General features: G+C 41.1%; 1 long non-coding RNA gene across 1 annotated transcript in view; it reads right to left on the bottom strand.

The window, feature by feature from the left end:
- The window catches only part of LOC309872437, a 384093-nt gene extending 374889 nt beyond the window's left edge, over positions 1-9204 (bottom strand). Inside the window, exons 1-3 of the long non-coding RNA XR_014315867.1 lie at positions 8771-9204; positions 7566-7628; positions 2834-3497 (exon numbers count right to left, since the gene is read on the bottom strand). This is a non-coding gene — a long non-coding RNA (uncharacterized lncRNA). The remainder of the gene's footprint in view (positions 1-2833; positions 3498-7565; positions 7629-8770) is intronic.
- Positions 9205-18259: the final 9055 nt, after the last annotated feature.

The raw sequence follows: 18259 nt of genomic DNA, 5'->3' as shown, positions 1-18259 counted from the left end.
TTGCTTCACCTTTCAGTCTACGGACAACCCTGTATCTGACTGACTTGTAAATTCTGGGAATGTCTTGCAGATTAATTTGCTTGCCAGAGGTAGTTCCTCTATTTGATGTCTAAGAACCCTAATTAGTTAAGAAAACTTTTTTTTAACATTTTCATTGCTATTTATTATTATTATTATTATTATTGCTAATATCTCTATTATAAATAATTCACAAGGGCATCTTTCTGACAAAAGACAAAGAGCTGGCTACTAGTAGAAAAAGTACATTTGACTCTGTCAGTGAAAGTGGTAAAGGGATTTGAGAAAATAAGGCAAAGCACTGGAATTATGTGTTAAAACTTTAAATATTATAGACCCATTTACTTAATTTCTAATACTGTTGTTGCTTATAATTAAATAAGATGTTTTTCATGAACCACGCATTACAGCAAATATATTGTTTATACAGATTAAATTTTCATCAAAAGGGATGCCAGGGCGGCTCAGTTGGTTAAGCAGCTGCCTTTGGCTCAGGTCATGATCCCAGCATCCTGGGATCGAGTCCCACATTGGGCTCCTTGCTCGGCCGGGAGCCTGCTTCTCCCTCTGCCTCTGCCTGCCATTCTGTCTGCCTGTGCTTGCTCTCTCGCCCACAATCTCTGATAAATAAATAAAATCTTATAAACATTCGGGTGCACGTGCCCCTTTGGATCACTACGTTTGTATCTTTAGGGTTGCAAATTCTTTCAGTTGTTGTTTGTCCTGGAAGCTTTTAATCTCTCCTTCTATTTTCAATGATAGCCTAGTTGGATATAGTATTCTGGGCTGCATGTTTTTCTCGTTTAGTGCTCTAAAAATATCATGCCAGCTCTTTCTGGCCTGCCAGGTCTCTGTGGATAAGTCAGCTGCCAATCTAATATTTTTACCATTGTATGTTACAGACTTCTTTTCCCGGGCTGCTTTCAGGATTTTCTCTTTGTCACTGAGACTTGTAAATTTTACTATTAGGTGACGGGGTGTGGGCCTATTCTTATTGATTTTGAGGGGCGTTCTCTGAACCTCCTGAATTTTGATGCTCGTTCCCTTTGCCATATTGGGGAAATTCTCCCCAATAATTCTCTCCAGTATACCTTCTGCTCCCCTCTCTCTTTCTTCTTCTTCTGGAATCCCAATTATTCTAATGTTGTTTCGTCTTATGGTGTCACTTAATTCTCGAATTCTCCCCTCGTGGTCCAGTAGCTGTTTGTCCCTCTTTTGCTCAGCTTCTTTATTCTCTGTCATTTGGTCTTCTATATCACTAATTCTTTCTTCTGCCTCATTTATCCTAGCAGTTAGAGCCTCCATTTTTGATTGCACCTCATTAATAGCTTTTTTTATTTCAACTTGGTTAGATTTTAGTTCTTTTATTTCTCCAGAAAGGGCTTTTATATCTCTCGAGAGGGTTTCTCTAATATCTTCCATGCCTTTTTCGAGCCCGGCTAGAACCTTGAGAATTGTCATTCTGAACTCTAGATCTGACATATTACCGATGTCTGTATTGATTAGGTCCCTAGCCTTCGGTACTGCCTCTTGTTCTTTTTTTGGCGTTGAATTTTTACGTCTTGTCATTTTGGCCAGATAAGAGTAAATAAAGGGGCAAGTAAAATACTAAAAGGGTGGCAACAACCCCAGGAAAATATGCTTTAACTAAATTAGAAGATATCCAAAATCGTGAGTGGGGAGAAAGGGGATAAAAAGAGGTTCAAAAAGAAAGAAGGAAAAAAAAAGAAAAGAAAAAAAAATTTTTTTAAAAAAAGAAAACACCTGAGAAAAATGTAAAAAAGAAAAAATATATATATTAGATAAACTAGTAAAAAATCGTTAAAAAAGAAAAAGGTAACCGTTAAAAAAAAAAAAAAATTTACCCGAAGGCGAGAAGAAAAAGAAAAAAAAAAAATGAAAAAGAAAAAATTAAATTAACTGCAAGACTAAAAAAAAATCACAGGAAAAAAGCCATGAGTTCCGTGCTTGGCTTTCTCCTCCTCTGGAATTCTGCTGCTCTCCTTGGTATTGAAACCGCACTCCTTGGTAGGTGAACTTGGTCTCGGCTGGATTTCTTGTTGATCTTCTGGGGGAGGGGCCTGTTGTAGTGATTCTCAAGTGTCTTTGCCCCAGGCGGAATTACACCTCCCTTACCCGGGGCCGCGGTGAGTAATCCGCTCGGGTTTGCTTTCAGGAGCTTTTGTTCCCTGAGCGCTTTCCGTAGAGTTCCGGAGGACGGGAACACAAATGGCGGCCTCCTGGTCTCCGGCCCGGAGGAGCCGAGAGCCCAGGGCCCCACTCCTCAGTGTGCCCTCAGAGAACAGCGCCCAGTTATTCCCGTCTGCCTGACCTCCGGCCGCGCTCCGAGCTCACCGAGCCTGTGATCGGTCAAGGTAACACCGAGCTGTGAGCTTACTGTCGGCTCTGTCTCTGTAGCCGGCTTTCCCGTTCCAATACCCGCAAGCTCTGCGACACTCAGACTCCCCCGATCCTTCTGTGACCCTGCGGGACCTGAGGCCACGTTGACCCCGCGTGGGCTTCACCCCGGTTTAGCCTCTGGAGCGATGTCCCTCAGCGGAACAGACTTTTAAAAGTCCTGATTTTGTGCGCGGTTGCTCTGCTGCTTGCCGGGAGCCGGCCCCTCCCCCCGGGGTCTATCTTCCCGTCGCTTTGGATTCACTTCTCCGTCGGTCCTACCTTTCAGAAAGTGGTTGTTTTTCTGTTTCCAGAATTGCTGTTCTTCTTCTCTTCGGTCTGCCGATGGATTTTCAGGTGTTTGCAATCTTTAGATAAGCTATCTAGCTGATCTTGAAAGACCCGCGGATCCCCTTACCCAAGAATCCAACACTGCCACTGGATGCAATCAGCAAGAGGTTCTTTATTGTTACGCAGGCGCCTGCGGGTGGTCAGCGCGCACCTGCGGGTGGTCAGCAGCTCCTGCTAGCTGAGCACACCCGGCTGGGGTGGTGCCGGGTTTTTATAGACAGGTACAAACAAGTTTTGGGTGGGGCGCAACTGATTGGTGGACAGTTTGAACTTTTGAAAAAGGCATACTTGGTGTTAGTGGATTGGCCCTGGAAGACCCCCCTCGCGCGAAGAGAAAGGCGGGAAGGGGAAACAAAGAGGGGAAGTTTAACCTTATTACTCAGCAGAAAGACATCCTATCTATGTGACCATGCAGCCCCCTTGCCTACGAGACCATGCCCTGGCTATTAGGAGAGTGTATCTTGTTCAAACAGGAGTCAAGTGTCATGCCCTAAAAGCAAGGCAAAAGAGCAGTTACATTGAATTCAACCCTGGGGGAAGGGTCTTTTCATTGCAAGGGGAGGAGGGGTACTTTTACACAACAAAAGAGCAGTTAATTACTTAACGACGAGGGGGGGTCTTTCATTCCCCCCTTTTTCTTGATCATGGATAGAATCTTATATCCATTTGTCCTTTTCTTGCACTAAGTGGGGTGCAAGGCGCCAGCTTTTGCTTTCTCCTCAGCCAGCCTCCTGCTCCTTCATTTCCCCCTGAACAATCTTGACCCTGAAATCTTTAAGGGGGTTGAAGGTGGAAGGTCTCATCTTCTATAACTTCTTCGTGCTGAATAGGGGCGTAGAGCTGTCCCTACCTACTGGGGTCAATATTGATCAGGGTAGGAACGTATAAGGGAGTTACAAAGGTGGAGGCAGCTGAATCCAGTGCTGACAGTGAATAGGCGTCCTAGTGCGCGAGAAGGATCGTCTGCCGTGGTGTAGTCATTGTAACTTGGAGTCTCGGCACCAAGTAGAGAAACATGGAACAAAGCAACATATTAGGATTAATAAGGCGATAAGAATAAGAAGCCCGAAAAGGAGATTTGACCATAGCCCTCCTCCAAGCCAGGAACTTAACCAATCACTAAAAAGAGAGAGAGAGAGGGACCTTGTAGAGCCTTAATCTGGGCATACATATCCTTTATTAGTCCTGTGATATTTTTGTGATAGTCTGGGATGTACACACAACATTCTGTTTTGATGATTGCACATGTGCCACCCTGTGCTGCTGTCAGGACATCTAAGGCCATCCTATTTTGTAAGACTGCCTTGCGTATTTGTGACACTTCAGTATTAAGTAGGGAGATGCTGTTCAGTGAGTCATTGAGTGCCTTTGTAGTATATTTATTAAGGGCTTCTACATGCCACATGACATCCTCTAGTCCAGCAGATGGAACAAAGATGGATACTAAGTAATCATACCATTTAAAAACAGATTGTGGGGAGGAGTCAAGATGGCGGAGAAGTAGCAAGCTGAGACTGCTTCAGCTAGCCGGAGATCAGCTAGGTAGCTTATCTAAAAACAGATTGTGTCCATCTTTGTTTCAAGTTGGGGAGATTAGCTGGAGCGGTGATGGTTTTAGTAATGCGCCCATAGATCCAGGCAAATCCTAAAGTACAGTGACCTATCCACCCGGGAGGAAGCCAGGGCCGCAGGTTGGTTCCACATATCCAGTGGGTTCCGTTTGGAGCTGGCCATCTGATGCCAGGTCACCTTGCCCAATCAGTAGCAAACCGGTCAGTAGCCTGGAGTACTATTACTTGGGAACACATTTCTAGTGAGCCATCCTAGACATCATGTGTTATTTGCCCAAGTACCACTCATATGATTCTTGTTCCCAGCATAAAACTGCCTTCTGACTGAGCTGTCCAATCATGGGTGTAAGACACAGATGTGTATCCCAGATTTGATATATGCCATCCTTAGTATAGCGATGAGGAGGGTTTTGGAACTTCGGCCCATATTGGATTGGGGAGTTATGGCTTGATAGCAATCCCCTTTCTTTCCAAATAGCTCCATGGGCATGTAGTACCAGGAAAGCATATTTGGAGTCAGTATAAATGTTAATTCTTAGGCTTTGGCAATTGCAAAGTGCTAGTGAGCACTATGGCACACCTAGCTTTTCTTATTCTTTCTATGAAAATTACTGTCATCAGAAAACCAACCGTAAAACCAATAAGACCTTTGAGTGGTCCACCCTTAACAGTATCCTGATTACAGAGGATCACTGGCAAGTGAGAAAACTTGTCAAGAGATAAGGGGAGTCCGCCATGCATCATCCAATCCACTCATAAAGAAAGTGGGGTCATCCATTATCTCCACAAGTCCATAGTTAATCCTATGGAGTGTGGTATGGTGGCTTTAATAAGATTGACTAAAGAAGCTATTGTGCAACTTTTCTTTAGTTTACCTCAAATTGTTTAGCTTAGGTAAACAAATATTTAAAGACAATCAAATCTAGAATTTAACATCCATAAATGTGTGTTACTAAAACATAATTTTTTTTCTCTCTAAAATAACCCTCATTTCCAGAGATAGCCAAATCAGAACTAATTCACTTGTGAAACAAGTCCAGTTTTAACAAACTTGGCCTAATTATTTACATAAGCTCAGCAAGAACAGTGACTGTGATCAATAGATCTTTTAGAATCTGCTTTTCTGGAACTTTGTATAAGGAATCTCTAGGTTGAACTTTTAGTAGCCTCTCCAGGCCAGAAGCCAAGCCCTGTACTTGCCATGAGGCATGCCTGCAATGCCTTTGGGCGAATTCCTCTTCCCGAGACTGCACCTACCAAGGAGTGACATTCTTTACTCACCTGGTGGGGCTGCTGGGAACTCTGTAAGCAAGGTATCAGGCCAACAGTCCCAAGGGGCTTTATGGCTCCAGGTTTCATAAAGTCAACCTTAGTTCCTTAAAGCTGTCTGGTCATATCTGAGTCTTTTCAAATATGACATCCCAGTCAAAGCCTTGGTAAAATAACCAGTTTCCAATTCTTTTCTGTTACAAGGAGAACAGATTCTTATTGAACTTATGCAAATGACTGATTGCCATGGAAGAATGAATACTTACTGAGACCTTTTGGTTTCAGAGGGTTCAGATAGAGAGAAAATTTGAATGCTTTGAGCATTTTACTAATGAGCACTTTTACATCTCTATAAGTTGCAGATAACTAGGAGGAAGTATCCCTAGTCTGGAAGAGCAAACATTAGAGGGAACCGGCAATGTTTAAAGTAAGACAAAACATTAAGAGACATAACACTATAATCTTTTAGTTCATTTAGTCCCATATTACTAATTCTGGTGAATGCGGCTTTAGTCAGTTTTGGAAATTCTTACCCATTTCAGTTTTAGGATTTTCAAGTATATCAAATATCTGTATTTGTCCTGAAAGTCCTTTATAGGAATCTCCTTGAAGATAAAACTCATTTTACAAGAGAATTAAAACAATTATAAATGACAAAAACTCAGAATGGATATGGTTAGAGCTAAAGAGACACAGGAGTTTACAATTTAGCTGCAAGAAAATCAGGTTACAATTTCTGTGACATATAACATTCCCATAATTACAATATCAAGCGATGATCTCTCAAAACATTAAAACTTTAGGAAGTGCATAGAATCTCTAGAATAGTTATAGCATTTTCCCAAATGTAACCCAAGGTTTATCATTGGTTCAGTAGTACTTCATGAGCAACTTCACATACCAAGGAAAAGCCTGAGTTAAAGAGATTTACGATTTAAATCTTGTCAACATTTGCTAAAATCTTAGAAAGTTTTAAAGCACATGCCTAAATATAATTAGGGATGTTAAACACCTGATAAAACTGAACATAGAAACTCGTTTTTCTGGGCAGGCAAAGAAAAAAACCATTTACATTTTCTTAACAGCAGATCAATTGATCTAAGAAAACATTGTCCTTTTGAACAGAGAATTTCAGTCTTGTACCAATGTACCTTTAAAACCCATTCATTTCAATCTTAATCCTTTCTTGACCATAGATAAAATTCCTTTTCTGAAGATTTCCCTTCACAAACCTTCTACAACTTTCCTTTGCATTCAGGTTTTGTCCCAAGCCATTTCCTTCTAAACAACCATCTCATTTAGGACAAAATTATCTTTCTTTACCTTCATCAAAATGTATTCCCATTCCTTAAATCTTTCCTACATATCTCCTATTTTCCTACATACAGAGTTTCCTTTTATTTCCATCAGTCTTAGTTACACTAAGCAGAACTTTGTATTCTTAGAAACACCTTTAGTTATTAACCAATTGTGAACTGTTACAACAGAATTCTTCAGGTGGCAAATTTATGAATCAGTTAAGTGGAAAACAAGTTTACCAGCAGATTTAAATACTCTTAGTTTCTTTGCAGTAAGAAGTCAAAAGCACAAACCTACATCCAGTAATTTATGACTTAGTATTTTATCCTGTTTGGTTAAGACCTAGATGTCCACAATTTAATTCCATTTGTCATCCAAGCAAAACTTTAAAACTTTCAGGTTACCAAAGACTTTGAAAGCTACTTCAGCAATTACCCATTAGAACTTTGAGATAGACAATTAACCATCAGTTTCGTCATTTCTTTGCTAACAAATTTTAACAAATAACACAAGCTTATTTGACCTTCAGTAAATTTTGAAGTTTCACATTTACTGTTGTTAACTTAAAAGACACGTCTTTCTTAATTAAACCAACAAACTTAACTTAGTTCCAATACTGATTTACGTTCCACCTGGGCCCACTCCACTTTGAATGTTTACCTGAGACATGCGTGGGAAAATCTGGAGTGGGGAGTGTTAGGTCCAGGGGTGCTCTTCTTGCTCCTTGACAGTGAAAAGAGAAGGAGCCATGGTGCATGATCTAGAGGCCAGTCATGCAGGCTGCACACACGTTGGTACAGAAACACATAAGGGGGAAACAGAAGAAACAAAGTGCTACCAGGAGGCAGAGAAAAGATTACCAGTTTTAGAGCTCATAAGCCCCAACAGAGGAGCAGAGGCCATGCTTTCCCACCAGCAAGGGGGGAGGGGTTAGGCAGTCCAAGTCAGGCCAGAGAACACAAGGAAGCTTCCCCAAAACAAAAAGAGTTTCGGCAGCTGCTTGGGAATATTCCTTATAGTCTCTGTCTCGAGTTAGACCAACCCCAGTTGGCTCCAGTAATAGCCATTTACATGGGAAGTGAGTGAGGGAGAAGCCCCCCACATCTATTAGGAGAAACAGAGAGAAATAAAGCCAGAGTCCCCTTAAACAGAATGTAACCTTCATGACCAGTACAAGGAACATATATCCACATTTAAAGACATAACATGGAGACATGCATGAAGACATACATTGTTGGCCTCCATTCGGAGTCAAAGAAAACACCAAGGACAATAAGCAAGACACACAAAACAATTAACAAGAAGGACGCTGCGCGATTTCGGTACAAAACCGAAAATACAAATTCAACCGGCCCAGGGGAACCACGAGGTCTCCCTTTGGCGGACAGAACCAGCCCAGGGGAACCAAAAGGCTCCTCTGTGGCGGACAGAACCAGCCCAGGGGAACCAAAAGGCTCCTCTGCGGCGGACAGAACCAGCCCAGGGGAACCAAAAGGCTCCTCTGCGGCGGACAGAACCAGCCCAGGGGAACCAAAAGGCTCCTCTGCGGCGGACAGAACCAGCCCAGGGGAACCAAAAGGCTCCTCTGCGGCGGACAGAACCAGCCCAGGGGAACCACGAGGCTCCTCTGTGGCGGACAGATCCCTGGGGCGTCCCCCAGGGTGGCAGGGGAGAAGTCCGAGTTCGTCAACTCCTTCTCAAGCTGCCTACAGAATACAGAGCAACAACGCGCGCTGTTGTACAGTCCTATTCTGCTACCCGCAGAACAGGCAGAACAGAGGCCTCACAAGACGAGAGACAAAAAAGAGCACGAGACAGGAGACAAAAACACATAGTTATTAAAATTTAAATGCTGGCCAGCTTACCTCCCAGTGGGAGTCGGTTGGATCCTTGGGCAGGAGTCCGATGATCTCGGTGGGACCTCCAAATGAAAGACCCGCGGATCCCCTTACCCAAGAATCCAACACTGCCACTGGATGCAATCAGCAAGAGGTTCTTTATTGTTACGCAGGCGCCTGCGGGTGGTCAGCGCGCACCTGCGGGTGGTCAGCAGCTCCTGCTAGCTGAGCACACCCGGCTGGGGTGGTGCCGGGTTTTTATAGACAGGTACAAACAAGTTTTGGGTGGGGCGCAACTGATTGGTGGACAGTTTGAACTTTTGAAAAAGGCATACTTGGTGTTAGTGGATTGGCCCTGGAAGACCCCCCTCGCGCGAAGAGAAAGGCGGGAAGGGGAAACAAAGAGGGGAAGTTTGACCTTATTACTCAGCAGAAAGACATCCTATCTATGTGACCATGCAGCCCCCTTGCCTACGAGACCATGCCCTGGCTATTAGGAGAGTGTATCTTGTTCAAACAGGAGTCAAGTGTCATGCCCTAAAAGCAAGGCAAAAGAGCAGTTACATTGAATTCAACCCTGGGGGAAGGGTCTTTTCATTGCAAGGGGAGGAGGGGTACTTTTACACAACAAAAGAGCAGTTAATTACTTAACGACGAGGGGGGGTCTTTCAATCTCCGGCTAGCTGAAGCAGTCTCAGCTTGCTACTTCTCCGCCATCTTGACTCCTCCTATTTTGTATATATTTTGATGGTGAATATTCCAGTGAACAGGATGGGGTATGTGCAGGACAGACAATATCAACATTTATTTTACCTGCACAAACAGAAGGGTGGAGTCTGCATTCTCTGATATGGAGAGAACTCTGAGTTCAATTGTTCTTTGTCATTAAGTGGCATAGTGATGATGAGGATTTAGTCAGACAGTGAAAGAGAACAGTAAGCATAGTGTTAAGCGGTAAGACATTATAATACATTTGAACAACAAAAAACGTTGTGTTGGATCATGTGTTTATGTGAGTAAATAAATAAATAAAGCTTCCTGGGTTTCTGATGGAGGTAAAGAAGACTAGTATATGATACAAAGGGGCATGTGCACCAAATGTTTATAGCAGAAATATCCACAATAGCCAAACTATGGAAAGAACCTAGATGTCCATCAACAAATGAATGGTATATATATATACGATGGAATACTATGCAGCCATCAAAAGAAATGAAATCTTGCCATTTGCGATGACATGGATGGAACTAGAGGGTATTATGCTTAGCAAAATAAGTCAACCAGAGAAAGTCACTATCATATGATCTCTCTGATATGAGGAAATGGAGGTGCAATGTGGGTGCTTGGGGGACAGGAAAAGAGTAAATGAAACAAGATGGGATCAGGAGGGAGACAAACCATAGGAGACTCTTAATCTCACAAAACAAACTGAGAGTTGCCGGGGGGTGGGGAGGGTAGAGAGAGGGTGGTGGGGTTATGAACATTGGGGAGGGTATGTGCTGTGGTGAGTGCTGTGAAGTGTGTAAACCTGGCGATTCACAGACCTGTACCACTGGGGCTAATAATGCATTATATGTTAATTTAAAAAAAAAGAGGAAGAAGAAGACTACTATAAATCAAATGCTATGGTTTTCAGCAAAGAGTGTGTAATCAGGCATATTTTATTAAAGTAACCATGTAAAATGATGGTTGAAAATTGGAATAACAGAAAACATAAAAATTAGAGATTTTAAAAAGAGATCTGGGACAGTGTAGAGAATATAATCAATGATATTATAATAGTGTTATATGGTGACAGATGGTGGCTATATTTGTAGTGATCATAGAATAATGTATGGAGATATTGAAAACCTGAAACCAATGTAACACTGAATATCACTATACTCAAATAAAAAAATAGTAAAAATAAAACATTTTATTTTAAAAAGATAAAAAGAGGGACAAGAATTTGTAAAGTGAATTTCAAAAAGCTTAAAGATGAGGCGAAGACATACACTGAACCTTGAGGAAAACACCATTTTGAAAATTCTTCCCATTTTGAGAAAACTCAAATGAATCAATACCATAAAAGAACCCATTTTAACTGAGAGATATAATGAATGCTCAAGAAATAATTTTATGACAGGATAATTCTTCCCTATGAAACAGCATCCAGAAACCAGGGGAAACACCTGGAAGCAAAATAAACTATACTGAAAATAAGAATTAGGAAAAAGATAAATAATGAAAGATAAGAAAATTAGACCTACGACAGAGACCTAGTGAAGAGAATTTTTAGCTTGTGGTTTGAAGTTTTTGAGGATAATCTAGAGTTCATAACTGCCTTGAGGCAGGCTGGTTGTAGGCAGTTTAGGCAGACCCCTAAGACAGGCCTACTTTGGGCAGGTGGTGTTGGAGGAAGCCATTGGGCTGGACAAAGACAAATCCAACCATTTGACTAAAGTTTCTGTGAAGATGTTGAAGTCAGATGCAACAGAGAAAGACCTGTCAAACCTAATCTCAGAAATGGAGATGATGAAGATGATTGGACAGCACAAGGACACCATCAACCTGCTGGGTTCTGCACACAGGATGGTCCTTCGTACACTCTCATGGAATAGGCCTCCAAAGACAACATACAGGAGTACCTGCAGGCCCAGAGGCCTCCTGACCTGGAGTACTGTTACAATATCAGCCACAATGCAGCAGAGCAACTCTCCTCCAAGGACCTGGTATCCTGTGCCTATCAGGTAGCCTGAGGCATGAAGTACCTTGCCTCCAAGAAGTGCATACACCAAGACCTGGCACCAGGGAAGTGCTGGTGACAAAGGACAACATGATGAAGATCTCAGACTTCAGCCTTGCCAGAGATATCACCACATCAGTTACTATAAAAAGAAAACCAACAGTGGACTGCCTGTGAAGTGGATGGTCCCTAAGGCCATGTTTGACCAGAGCTACATCCACCAGAGTGACTTCTGGTCTTTTGGGGTGATCCTGTGCAAAATCTTCAATCTGGAAGCCTCCCATATCCTGGAGTGCCTGTGGAGGTGGTTTTCAAGCTGCTGAAGGAGTCATTTGATGGATAAGCCAATAAGTGCAACAGAGAGTTATACACAATAATGAGGGGTGGCTGGCATGTGGTTCCTTCAAGCTGCTGGTAGAAGACCTGGATCATACTGTGGCCTTGACCTCCAACCAGGAGTACCTGGACCTGTCCTTGGCCCTGGAACAATACTGTCTATGCTTTCCCAACACCTGAAGCTCAACCTGCTCCTCAGAGAAGAATTCCACCTTCTCTCATGTGCCATTGCCCAGGGAGGCCTATCTCGCCCTGACACCCAGCCCAGCTTGCCAATGGTGGACTCAAATGACTAGTATCCCTATTACTCCTGTCCAGATTCCGTCATAAGCTGTAACCCTTACCCCCCACCCTCCCTTCAAGACTCACTGCCTTCTCCTTTGTCCCTTTCCTACTGGCAGGAGCCAGCTGCCTACCTGAGGCCTTCACCCCTTGAAGTTCACCTCTCTTCCCCTTCCTCTTCCTCCTCCTTACAACCTGCTCATGAAAGAAAGGCACAGAGAGGCAGGTACTTGCTCGTGGCTACTCCTTTCCGCCCATATGTTGGACCAAGACCCCTCCCTGGCATCTGGTACTGCCTGGACGTCGTTGGGAGTGGGAGATGAGGCATGCCAGTGAAAGCTGTCGGAGCTTTCCTGTTTTGGTTTTGTCTGCTTAGCATAACATGTAAGACTGAGTTCTGGTGGCAGGGACCTAGTCCTTGGGGCTATAGCACTAGCGAGGGGAGGTCAACTGCTCTGGGCCTTGGCTAAGAGCAACCCCTGCTCCAGAGATATGGTGCCAAGGGCTTATTAATTTTGATACTAATTTGCTTTGCTGACCAAATACCTGGTATCAAAAGATGGGAAGGCAAAGGCTGAAAGCAGTGTTGTCACCATGGGGTCCAGCCCCAAACTATGAAGAAAACACAAAGTGTATAAATCTGAGTAAGTATATATTTACACACCTTTTTAAATAGGTTGTTATCAAAGATTTAATCAATGGGTAATGTGCTCCTCGTGGCTGGGAAGCATCAGTTGCCATATATTAAAAACAAAGAAAAGAGGTGTCTGGGTGGCTTCCTCCATAAGTGTCCCTTCTTTTCAGGTCATGATCCCAGGGTCCTGGGATGGAGCCCCACATCAGGCTCTCTGCTCAGTGGGAAACCTGCTTCTCCTTTTCCCTCTGCCCTGCTTATAGTTCCTCTTCCTATCTCTCTGTCTGTCAAATAAATAAAATATTTAAAAAAAAAAGAAATAAACAAAATGTTTTTAAAAGGACTTTTTTTTTTTTAAATTTTCTAGGGGTGCCTGGATGACTCAGTTGTTTAAGCAGATGTTTGCCTTTGGCTGAGGTCATGACTCCAGTGTACAGGGCTCCAGCCCTGCATGGGACTACTTGCACCCCAAGGAGCTTGCTTCTTCCTCTCCCTTTGCACGTGATTCCCCCCGCTTGTGCGCTTCCACTCTCTCTCTCTCTCTTTCTCTCTCTAGCTGTCAATAAACAAAATAAAATCTTTTCCTAAATAAATAAATAAATAAATTTCTAAACCTACTTTCAGTTTAGGTCCCTTAACAAAAATTGCTACTGCTTCATTAAAAAAAAAAAAAGATAATTTAGAAATGTGCTTCCAGAGCTAAAAAGCTGTTTTGTTTTTTTGTCAGGATTAAATATAGAAGTGCTTTAAAAAGTAAAAGAAAAAATATGCTATATTAACACTAATCACACTATAACTTTGGTGGTTATATCAAGATAATGAAAAGTGATTTTAAAGCAAATTTCATTATCAGACATAAAGATCAAGTCAAAAACACAGAAGAGTAAAAGGATGAATTCCTCAGGGAGTATAATAATTCTTGACTTTTAATACTTAATAACAGATTTGGGGATATATAGGGAAAAACTAAGAACAAAAATCATAACTTCTACCTTAGAAGAGAAATGGAAAAAAATTTCAACACCTTTATTTTAAGATTATATAGACAAATGGTCATCAAATTGGTAAGATATGTAAGACTTGAACAAAATTATCAACTAACTAGATATGCTTGATATTACAGAACACACCCAACAACCGCAGACTACACATATCTTAAGCCATGATTTTCTTTGCAAAGGTCAACATTGATAATGTTCTAGTCATTCCTCCGTGTACCAGGAAAGAAGTAGCACTTTCTTGAAAGACACAGCTATCAAAGCTCCATTGAGAAACCGTAAAGATGGAGAAGGGATTTGCAAATTATATATCTGATAATGGACATCTACTCTGATTATTAAAAAATGAATAAAAATAAAAAACCTTACTAATAACCAGAGTATCCAATTTTACATGTGAAGGAAATAATGGAAGAGACATGTCACCAAAAGTATATGGATGGCTTATAAGCACATGACAAATTTCTCAACATTTAGACATTAAAGAAATACAAATTAAAATCATAAGGAGACATGCTTACATATCTATTAGAATGGCTAAAATTATAAAGGCTAATTGTACTTTGTCTGAGCTAGATTGAGAAGCAACAAAAAATCTAAACTGTTGTTGGCATATATCATGATACCACCACTTTGGAAAATATCTGCCATATAATAGGTTCAGTAGACAATTTGTAAATTTCAGAAAAAAATAATGTTGATAGTATACTGAATTTCATAAGTCATTTCAATATTTTTTTCCAAAAAATAAACTATGTAAAACATACCTTAAATTTACTTTCAAAATATTTTATAGCATATAATGGACAATATACATAAGCCTTAAAGAAACAATCATATAAATAACCATTTCATACCTACTTAAAAATTGCATAATACCACACTCCTAGATCCTCTCTGAATGCTCTAAAATAACCCTTCAAAGGAAATACATTTTTAAAAATAACAGATTTTTTTGGCAAATAATTTAATAAATAAAAATTTCATTCATCTATGTAGATCATAATAAATGTTTTTAATAAGCATGAAATTATAACTCTGAAGTGTGCTAAAATGAAACCACCTGCGAAGGGTGAGAGAACAAAAATAAACATCATTTTTCCAAATAAGAGGAATTTATTACCTTTGAATCCAAGCATGTGGATTTGTTCAAACTGGCAATAAAGGAATATGGACACACAAACCATTGAAAGTCATATTTTAGATTTCTAAAAGACTTCAAAGTGAAGAGTATACATTTTTTAAATGTTACATAATGCTACATAATGACAAGATGACAGGTTGTGACAAATAGCATTTTAAAAGCTCTACTCATAATGGAACGGAAGGTGTCATTTCCCTATAATTTTATATATGTCATTAATTTACTATAACTGGATACAACATATTACCAAACAGATGTTCATCAAAGACTAAATCATTTTTAATGGAACATAATAATTTGAACCTACATCTATTAATCATTTTTTTCAATCAAACATTTATAGTCTCGCTAAACATTTTATCAGTTGTCGACAAAATTAAAAAACAATAGGATAAAAAGTCGTGTTTGGAAAAGTAGATTTTCTTTGAAATTTGCATTTAAATAAAAATATTTGCTGATATTTTTAAAACTTTAAATGTAATTTTATATATATCTGACCTATCAAATAATATAAAATTTTTGGAGACAATATAGTTTGGGGCACATGGTAAGCAATAATCAATTTTTTTGTTGATCCAAGTGTTCTTGTATTATTTTTCTTAATTATTCTAGTACCACAATTTATAGTCTAAGATTTTTCCACCCCCCCCATTTTAATATCTCTTAAGGTGGCAATCACCTTGCACTTGATGACATATCCTAGTTTAACTGACAGCATTTCACTTTCTTAGTCGAACATAAACTATAGTGCATCTTACCCTTGATGAAAGCTAGGATGCAATTAAATACTCTATTATGGTTACGATTCTGATATGTGAAATCCTCCGGTAGCTCCCTGTGACCCCACAGTGTAGTACCTCACCTCCTCGCCAAGTATACAAACCTTCTCACCCCCAGTGTTAACCCCGGGGCTCAGCCTCCATTCCCAGGTGATGCTGCCAGATCAGCTGTCGGTTGTCATGAACTTGCTGTAGTTTCCCGAATGCACTGTGCTGCCTCCTGACACTTTGAAACTTGACACACTCATCCTCATTCTTCGCTTTGGCCTTGTCTATCACCTCCCCTGAAAATCTGTTCCTAAGTGGCTTTTCCCAGCTCCCACCTACCCTTGGCAGTCTTTTATCTCCCTGTGGTAAAGCCTGTCACACTGCACCATGGACATGCCCGTTGTCCCCCTGAGAAGAGAAAAGGAAAGTGAGGGCCCCCAGCATTTGCAGCTATAGTGCAGAGCCCCATGCATGGCTTGCAGGAAATGCCAGATCATGAAGACAAACAGAGATCATCCCCTGACTAAAATCAACTCTTCTTTGCCTACCGCAGGATCTGGATCAATAAAGAGCAGCCAGTTATTATTGCTGTTTGTCTAGGGATTCTTTCCCCATATATTTCCCAGGTCTTTACTCTTTTTATAGCACTTTAATTCAGGCTTCAACCACTTCCTAGTCAGATCAGGTGAAATCATTTTCCTTCCCATACCCTCGATGTATTTCACATCTAGTAATTCTTTTTTTAAAGATCTTATTTACCCATTTGACAGACAGATCACAAGTAGGTAGAGAGGCAGGCAGAGCGAGAGGGGGGAAGCAGGCTCCCCGCTCAGCAGAGAACCCCATGTGGGGCTCCATCCCAGGACCCTGAAATCATGACCTGAGCCGAAGGCAGAGGCCTAAACCACTGAGCCACGCAGGAGACCCCATATCTGGTAATTTTTAATCAACGTGGACTTGCTGCAACAAATACTTCCTTCTTCAAATATAAATATATAAATATATTGATCAAGTCACTCACATGTCTTAGGAGAATGTCATGCCTTTAGTAGCAAACTTGAAATCTTGGCCATTGGTTTTGATTTTTGATTTTTGTTTTGGTTAGATTTGGTGGGGTTTTTGTAATTTTAAAAATGCCTCCAGCCCTTGGCTCTGTCTGATGATTGCTTTCAGCTGTTTCTGCAACAAAATCGTCCAGGCAGTGAAAACTCTCATTGTTTACAGTGGCGCCCCCTTCTGAACACTTTGTTAATAAAAAGATTTTTTTTTTTTTGGCTATGATAAATGTGCAACAATAATGAGGTATTTCAAAGAGGTGAACCACAGATAAATTTCTCTAAGGGTGGGGTGAGGGTTACTCAAAAAGGAACTTGACAAGGCTTTTAAAGATATCGACAATCATTATAACATAATGTGACTGATTGTTACCGTGCTCTTAACTGGGCCAACACTTGTTGGCTTCCAAGAAAGACTAACATCGTTGAGATGGTTCTAGCGGCCTTCTAGCACAGGGTCTCATGAGGCAGGGATTCTAGCCACTGGATGTGCAAGGCATGAGGCCTGTTAGTGATTCTATTTTTTCCTCTGCAGAATGGGTCTTTCTACATCCCAGGTCCTTTCGACCCAAATAAATAATGCGGCGATTCTCTCAGTGAGTTGTACTTTTGGTTTAAACAGCCAACTGTCTCTTAAAAAGGACTTTTGTTTAAATTCCTTTAAAAAAAAGTCTTTTTAAAAAAATCTTTTTTTTAATTTTTATTTTTTAATCCCATATGTATACTCTGATCATGGAACTTTGTCATTATGACATTCTCGGCTGATTAAAATATTCATCATCAGCACCTACTGCTCTCCTCTCCTGGTGGTCTCTCCGGAAGGGGACTTCTCTAGCTCTTATAGCAGAAGATGGGCACTTCCCCTCTACCCCTATTGCCGGACGAGCCTTACCAATTTTGCAGGGTCAGGTCGTTCTGGCCTTTTATCTGTTGTTCTCTTCTGAGTGGTTAGTTTTTCATAGATACCGTGCTTTCCTTTTGTCAGGATTTACCCTGGACTATCAAAACCCTTTTCTTGTGCCAGTGAAGCCTAAGAAACAGTCCTGGTGAGAGAACCAGGAACTCAAACAGATCATATTTATCCTGAATGTTCTGTCCAAAATGAAAAATACATTTCTGAGGAGCCTCAAGATCTCTGAGAAGGGAAGTTTCACCAACTCTGTCATGTAGGTGCATGAATTCCAATTCTGTGTCAATTTTCCTACTTTCCCAGCTAATAATTCTCTACATCTTAAAGCCCAATCTCAACCGTTTCCTCTCTCAAAGGCAGTTGCTCTTAGAGTCTTCACATGGCACCTGGGGCCTGCTGGTCGTTGGCTACTGCGCTCTGTACTTTGGGTCTAACAGCTGCGCGGCATCAGATGAGAACTTCTCTTGTTCTAAGACTTAATATAGTTTGGGGCACATGGTAAGCAATAATCACTTTTTTAGTTGATCCAAGTGTTCCAACTTTTCTCAATTATTCAAATACCACAATTTACTTTTCTAAGATTTGCCCCCCCCCCGTTTTACTATCTCTTAAGGTGGCACTCACCTTGCACTTGATGACATATCCTAGCTTAACTGACAGCATTT

This window comes from Mustela nivalis (genome assembly GCF_964662115.1).
Source record: "Mustela nivalis genome assembly, chromosome: 8".
Classification (NCBI taxonomy): Eukaryota; Metazoa; Chordata; class Mammalia; order Carnivora; family Mustelidae; genus Mustela; species Mustela nivalis.
Note: the sequence above shows the minus strand (reverse complement) of the source record. Positions and strands in the feature narration are given on the sequence as shown.